We start from the raw sequence: 8640 nt of genomic DNA, 5'->3' as shown, positions 1-8640 counted from the left end.
GTGAAATGAAAATTATAATATCTACCTTATCTTCCCCGAAGTTTGTTGTTATGAGGATTGAATGAGATAACATATAAAAATGGTTGTAACCTAGAAAGCCAAAGGTGTTACTAACCAATGTAAAATTAAACCATCCCTTCTGGATTTGAAAATGAAACCATTTGGGAACCCAATTTCACGTTTGACATAGTAAAAAGGTTCTGTTTGTTATAAAAGTTTAGCAGCAGTGTAACCACTCTAACTGTCCCCAAGGGCTTAGAGACAGACACCTTATAAACCATCATGATCGAGACGTATAAGGAGAAAAGTTTCAGCTGCAGTGAAATCAAACGGTCCCCGGATCTGAACGGTCTATGTAAGATTTTGTTCTAATAATGTTTAAATTTTTAAATTGTGGTCATCAATACATAATAGAAAATCTACCATCTTAACTATTTTTAAGTGCACAGTTCAGTAGTGTTAAGTATTGATACATTCACATTGTGGTGCACAGACCTCCAGAACTTTTTCAACTAGCCAAACTGAAACTCTGTACCCATTCAACAACTTCCCCTCCCCACCAGCCCCTGACAACCACCCTCCTGCTTTGTGTTTCTGTGCGCATGACTACTTTATGTCCCTCACGTAAGTGAAATCCTACAGTACTTGTCTTTTTGTGACCGGCTCATCTCACTTGGTGTAACGTCCTCGTGGTCCATCCATGTTGTAGCCTGTGACAAGGTTTCCTTCCTTTTTAAGGCTGAATCGTATTCCACTCTATGTGTATACCACATTTGGTTTATCCTTTTCACCAGCCGATGGACCTTCAGTTTGCTTCCACCTCGTCTATGTAAGATGTTTGTTATAACAGTAGGGTGCTCCGAATTGGTTCGCTTGTTTAAGATCGAAGGAACCCACACATGGACCACCTTCAACGAACGAGAAGACATGGTGTAAGCATGTGTGGGAACTTGTGGGGACAAGAAAGGAGGGTCCCTCTGGATACAGCCTCGCCCAGCTGCTGCTGCTTCGGGAGACTGGGTCAGAGGATCTACAGGAACGAGGACTCGTGTCCACAGCAGCGACCTTCGCTAAAATGACTCACCTTCTTTTGGGGATATCTAGCTTTTATAGTTACCCAAAGAGAGGTTTTATTTGAGCCAGTTTGTCACCACTTACGGTGGAGTATGATCCTGGGGCAGCGTGCTGGCCACGTGGCCGCAGAGGCAGGTCACCTCCTCATGGCTTTGGTCACTTCCTCCAGCTTGTTCTCTAGCCCTGGATGTTGTCTGCTGTGACTAGGAGAGCACGCTTAGCTTCTCCCGAAGCTCACACCACAGGCAGAAGAGCTCAGAGATGAGGCAACGATTTAGTCTCTGACTTGGGGATGGAGCTGCCAGTGTTTGAGTCTATGCCTCATAGAGCACATACATACATCCAAACTTGAGTTCCATGTCTCCTCCATTCTTCCCCTTAGCACCTTTCATTCATTCATTTCCTCATTTCTTCATTCATTCATTCACTCATTTAATTGTACTGTCATTCAACAAAAATGCATCAAGTCCTTGGTGTCTAGTGCCTTCATCTGCCCCTCCCACCCCGCCTCTCAGAGGCCCTGAGGGTATCCTGTGCAGGCAGTATTCATGCCCTGGACCTCTGCAGGCTTCTTCTCCACATCAAAAATTGGAGGCTCAATGCTTCAATCCTTCAGATCTCTGCTGTCTTAACTAATTAATTAACATGTTAATTAAAGTGACAAAATGTGTGTTAACTGGTGTTAATATGGTATGTATTTCAGGTAAATTATTCACTCTTAAAATAAAGCCCTTCTGGGCTTCCCTGGTGGCGCGGTGGTTGAGAGTCCGCCTGCCGATGCAGGGGACGCGGGTTCGTGCCCCGGTCCGGGAGGATCCCACATGCCGTGGGGCGGCTGGGCCCGTGAGCCATGGCCACTGAGCCTGCGCGTCCGGAGCCTGTGCTCCGCAACGGGAGAGGCCACAACAGTGAGAGGCCCGCGTACCGCAAAAAAATAAATAAATAAAATAAAGCCCTTCTGAGGACAGCACTTTCACCCAAAGGAACAGGACTTGCTCCGTAATTTGTGGGTCTCGGGGCAAAACGAAAATGCAGGGCACCTTGTTCAAAATTAAGAGTTTCAAGACAGGAACAGCAGACCATCAGACCAAACACAGGGCCCTTTTAACTGTGAGGACCCTGCAGCCGCACGGGTTGCACTCCCATGAGGCCAGCTCGGCAAAGCAGTGATGCCAGGTTGGAATGTGAAGCACCACGGCAGGCCGTTAGGGAAGATGGTCTGGACGGGTGATTCTCTTGCTATCTTCCAAATTATGCCACGCAGGCCAGTCTCTGTTGAAACCACTTGTAAAGCTATATTTACTGGAGTAGAGAAAAGAGAAAAGCTCTCTGAAGGTCACTAGGATGTCGGAAGAAAAAAAGAGTCAAACGATGACAGAGTAATAGGTTAAATAATGTGCCCAAGGTCATATATTCAGTAGTGTTTGAGCCAAGACTACAGAACCCTTGTTCACTCCTTTCTACCTTCCTCCTGCCTCTGGCACTGCAGTGTTTACAAGGCTTGGAAACACAGGGAAACCAGCAGATTCATGTTAGTTTGTTCACATTGACATTTCGACCCATTGCTTTAAATGTACCTGAAAAGGTGTCTGAAGGTTGAAAACAACACATTGAGCATATTTTTTGAAATTGTAACTAGCATACCATTTAAGAATGAATGTATCGGGCTTCCCTGGTGGCGCAGTGGTTGAGAATCTGCCTGCCAATGCAGGGGACACAGGTTCGAGCCCTGGTCTGGGAAGATCCCACATGCCGCGGAGCAACTGTGCCCGTGAGCCACAACTACTGAGCCTGCACGTCTGGAGCCTGTGCTTCGCAGCAAGAGAGGTCGCGACAGTGAGAGGCCCGCGCACCGCGATGAAGAGCAGCCCCTGCTTGCCACAACTAGAGAAAGCCCTCGCACAGAAACGAAGACCCAACACAGCCAAAAATAAATAAATAAATAAATAAATAAATTTATTAAAAAAAAAAAAGAATAAATGTATCTTCATGAATGCAGTTGCACAGCATTGTCAATGTACTTAATGCCACTGACTTGTACCCCTAACAATGGTTAAAATGGTAAATTTTGTTATGTGTATCTAGCACAATAAAAAATAAAATAAATTTATCCTAGACTTCCCAACTTTTCAGACACCCAGTAATATGTACTAACATTGAAAGGCACCCAACATAATTACTGAGTGAAGAATTATCCCATACTGGGGATAGGATGTATCATTTATATATAAAAATACTGAAATGGAGAGTAGAAAGGAGCCTGCAGGGGTTTTGCAGTGAGCATATATGTACTTTTTTGTGTGTGTGTGCTACGCGGGCTTCTCACTGCTGTGGCCTCTCCCGCTGCGGAGCACAGGCTCCGGACGCGCTGGCCCAGCGGCCATGGCTCACGGGCCCAGCCGCTCCACGGCATGTGGGAATCTTCCCGGACCGGGGCACAAACCCGCGTCCCCTGCATCGGCAGGCGGACTCTCAACCACCGCGCCACCAGGGAAGCCCGATATGTATATACTTTTAAAATCATTTTTGTGAAAATATTTCTATGGGGGAAGGAAAAAGGAGGAAACAAATATATCAGAAACAGGCCTGACAGTCTGGAGAGGGAGAGAGAGCCTGAAGTTGCAGGTGTTGGGCTGCCTGACAGGTCACTGTTGAGCACAATGAGATGTGTTTCTTTGTTATGAGCACAGACCCATCCCCTGGGTTCAGAGGCATGCTCTGAAAATAACTTGGGGGACTTCCGTGGTGGTGCAGTAGTTAAGACTCCGTGCTCCCAATGCAGGGGGACTGGGTTCGATCCCCAGGAACTAGATCCCACATGCATGCCACAACTAAAGAGCCGGCCTGCCACAACTAAGGAGCCCACATGCTGCAACAAAGACCTGACACAACCAAATAAATAAATAAATATTAAATAAATAAATATTAAAAAATAAATTAATTAAAACAATAAAAATAACCTGGACCCCTGGGTATAGAATGGACCTGACCGGTTACCTGGTCTAATTTCCCACCTGGATATACAACTTTCTACATCTCCTTTATCTCACCCCTTACTCAACCCCCGCCCATCCTGTTACCATAGACCAATGACTGCTAGAAAGTTTTCTTGTATTTAATATGAAAGCTACCTCCTTATAACCAATAATGATTTATTCTAGTTCTTCTCTCAAGGGCATAATAGAAAACAAAATCAATTCCATCTTCCATATGCTAGCCCTCTATTTGCCAGCTGCCATGTCCAACCTTCCTCTTCTCTTTCTGGAACCCAGGAAGCATCCTCATTCAACCGCCATGTGCTCCTACACTGTTTTAGTTGTTTTCCTATGGACTCAGTTTATCTGTTTTTAAATTGTGGCACTCTTTTTAGATGTGGTAATACTCTAGGTGTGGACTAAACAAAGTATGATAAACCGTACTTCTATTGTGCAACCTAAGATTATATTAACTTTTTAGCAGTCATATCATCCTGTTGGCTCTCAGTGAGTTTATCATCACCTGAAAGTTGAGGGTTGCTATCCAAGTAGTTTGTTTCCCTTCAGAAAAATTACAGTTTTGACTCTAAATGCAACCTATTTTTTCAGCTTGATGTTTCAGTCTATCAAACTCATATCTGCAAGAATGTAATGAACTTTGTAGGCTTCTTTCTTATTCCAAAAATTATTAATACGTATTCACTGTGATTTTTTTGGAAAACCCATATGTATAAACAAAAAGAAGAAACTAAAAATTGCTGGTTAATTTATCATCCTGACCTTATTATGCTTAATATTTTGGTATAAATATTTATATAAGTAAATCCACCTCCACTTCTTTCTATGCATAACAATATTTCTTCCTAATAATTGGATTGTAGTCAGTATTTTATAACCTTGTTTTTTCACCTAATAATATGTTTATGACTCCTTTTCATGTTAAATATCTTTCCACAGCACATTAAAAGACTGAGTTTCATCATTTATTTGTTCAATCTACTTTTATTTATTCAATCACATGAACCTGGATATTTGTTTCTAATTTTATTTATTTATTTATTTTGCGGTACGTGGGCCTCTCACTGCTGTGGTCTCTCCCGTTGCGGAGCACAGGCTCCGGACGCGCAGGCTCAGCGGCCATGGCTCACGGGCCCAGCCGCTCTGCGGCACGTGGGATCCTTCCGGACCGGGGCACGAACCCGTGTCCCCTGCATCGGCAGGCAGACTCTCAACCACTGTGCCACCAGGGAAGCCCTCTAATTTTTTTCATATTATAAATAGGACTGCATAGACTCTCCTTGAACTTACATTTTTGTGTATATTCATGATGATTTCTTTAGAGATTATTCCTAGAAGTAGAATTGTGTAAAAGATTAAGCATTTTTTTTTAAGTTTTGGTACCTGTATTAGTTTGCTCAGGCTACCATAACAAAATACCACAGACTGGGTGGCTTAAGCAACAGAACATTCTGGAGGTCAGAGGTCCATCACCAAGGTGGCAGCAAATGTGGTTTCTGATGAGAGCTCTTCTTGGCTTTTAGATAGCTGCCTTCTCCCTGTGTCTTCACATGGCCTTTCCAGTTCTGTTGTCTCTTCCTCTTCTTGTAAAGACACCAGCTTTATTGGATTGGACCCCACCCTTATGACCTCATTTAACCTTAATTACCTCCTTATAGGCCCGTCTCCAAATACAGACACACTTGGGGGGTGGGGGGAAGGTGAGGGCTTCAACAGGAGACACGATTTACTCCATAGCAATGTTTCTGTCTTTCAGAAAGATTGTACAAATTTATACTCCCACTTGCAGTGCTTGAGAGTACCTACCCGGCACTCCCACCAGGAGTTTAACGTTTACAAATCTATATTCTATTTTGAAAATGGACTTTGCAAACCTCCAGAGTTGGATAAATGTTCATAACTGTACAAACAGGAGGCTCAACTAAGGCACTTAGGTCAGGACACACGTTTTGATATCAAAAATGCTTTTTAGACTCTCAGATGCATTTCCTTTAACACCTACAAACCTTGGTCCATCTTGGGCCAAGAGGCACCCAGATCTCAAAACTCAACAAATCTTACATGTGCATCTGCATATACTTTGCTAAATCCTTGACGGAAGCAGTGCCTTAGTGCCAGGTTTAGAAAAGATGGGAACGAATTGCTGAGAAGGAGCTGGAAAGTTTTCTGGTAGATGACTTAGGTGCAATATTGAAAGAATGTGAAGGGAGGGGTCATCTTGAGTCATGGGATTGAGAAGAATTCTTTGATATTGAGTTCCATAGCCTTAGGGTACTTATTTGATCACAGCTGCTTTTCCAATCTAGTGGCAGTGAGCCTTAAGGAGCCCTTTTTTCACTGGACCAGGGAAATGATGACCCCTTTCTCTGTGTGTATCTCCTAGCCAGACAGGAATAGGCCATATATTCCCAACTTTCAGACAAGAAGAATACATGACACATTTTTGTGTATGTTGAAGTCCTATTATAGACTGCAGACTCAACTGCTTACAAGAGAGGAGAAAGTGCAGCTGTGCTCTAGTCTCTGCTTTCTCTTCATTTCTGGGTACAGTGATTTCAGACGTCTTTGCCAACAGAGCCCAGGTGGAAATGGCAGAGCAAAAAGTACTTGGAATTTATTGGATCATTTACATTTAAGAAAAGCTTTACTGTTTTTATTTTTTATGCCCATTTTAACAAATTCAAATGCAGAAAAGTGTAAAGCACAAAGTGAAATAATCTAGTCACTTATTACTGAGAAAGCCATTGTCATAATCATAGATGTATAAAAATGATTTTTTTTTTTTTTTTGCGGTACGCGGGCCTCTCGCTGTTGTGGCCTCTCCCGTTGCGGCGCACAGGCTCCGGACGTGCAGGCTTAGCGGCCATGGCTCACGGGCCCAGCTGCTCCGCGGCATGTGGGATCTTCCCGGACCGGGGCACGAACCCGTGTCCCCTGCATCGGCAGGCGGACTCTCAACCACTGCACCACCAGGGGAGCCCTAAAAATGATTTTATGTAAACAAGCTTCTACATGTATTCTGTGACCTATTTTGCTCAGCCGTAAGCCTGAAATCTTTTCAAGTCAGTAAACATGGGGGATCACCATCATTATTAATGATTGCACAGTATTACCCTGAATGTATATATGTCATAATTCACGTACCAGTTTCCAATTTGTGAAGCTATGTAAGCAGTGCTGAGATAAACGCCCTTGTGCATATCTTTCAATACTTTCAGTTGTCTCTTTTTAAGTCTTTTGTCATTTACAGACAGTTCTGGGTGTACTCTGATGCTTTTGCAAAAATGTTCCTATAAAAGAGTTTCATCTTCAAGGAATTCATGGAAAAGACTCTGACAAGTACAGGTTTCTGGTAACTGACTATACTGCTGAACTGAATAAGCATTTTCAGAACTCTAATGGAAAACTGATGAATTCATAAAAGTGCTAACAAAAGATCAAGATGAAAAAAAAATTAATTACATGGGACTGAGGGAACTGATGAGGATGATTATAATTTTTGTGACTTTCTGTTTGAATAAAAAATAAAAAAGATATACCCTCAGACACACTATTGTTAATGTATTAAAAAGTCAAAGGCAAAGAGAAAATCCTGAAAGCAGCAAAAGAAAAACAAGTCATTATGTATATGGGGGTTCCAGTAAGAAATGATATGACTTATTATCAGAAACAAGAGATTCCAGGAAGTAGTGGGACAAAATATTCAAAGTGATGAAAGTAAAAAATAAAACAAAAAACTGTCAAAAAAATAAAAATAAAATAAAATAAATTTTAAAAAAAGAAAGTAGTTGTCTCTACCCTTCTGTAGAACACAATGACCTTAAAATGCTATAATTTTGATCACCCACCCCCATCCTGTCCCCTTTATCACCTGATATTGTGTTCAGAATTTGGGGCCTATCTTGTTATTATTTTACTTTAATTATTTTAATTGAAAAATTTCAAGTGCACAGAAAAGTAAAAATATAATTCAAAGAACACCCTATACATCTCACCTAATTTGATCAATTTTTACTATATTCTCTCTCTACTTTCTGTCTCTCACTCTCTCTCTTTCCCTTGGAGATATTTCTCAGCTATGCATTTAAAGGAATATTTATTCTATTTTATTCAAAATTTCTGGGTATTACACAGCAAGAAGTTTTTCGTTATCTGGTTGTCTGAACTGCCAGAAACGGAAGTCCTGTATTTTATCAGTTTGTATTTTGCTTTTCTCACAGAACACTACATAATTTTTTCATGGTTCCACAGAAATAATTGGCTGCAAATTTATTCTTTACAGTGATCTGAAAAATAATTTTAAATAATTGAAAATTATCCTTTTAAATCATTGTATTCAAATTTTTCCACATGTGACTTGTGTGGTAATACTGTCCTTCAATATTTTACATGTCTACTTATGCTCTCCCTCTATGTTTAATTTTATTTTTATAAAAAAATGCTGCCCTCTGACCTGCATTTTGCTTAATTTTAAAACGAAAGCTAGAGTATGTTGAACAGGGAGAAAATAAACAAACGCCGGCTGCACCGTGCTGTGTTTCTCAGACATGGAAAGGATGCAAGAAGCATCCCA

Source organism: Tursiops truncatus, chromosome 5, assembly GCF_011762595.2.
Source record: "Tursiops truncatus isolate mTurTru1 chromosome 5, mTurTru1.mat.Y, whole genome shotgun sequence".
Taxonomy (NCBI): domain Eukaryota; kingdom Metazoa; phylum Chordata; class Mammalia; order Artiodactyla; family Delphinidae; genus Tursiops; species Tursiops truncatus.
Note: the sequence above shows the minus strand (reverse complement) of the source record.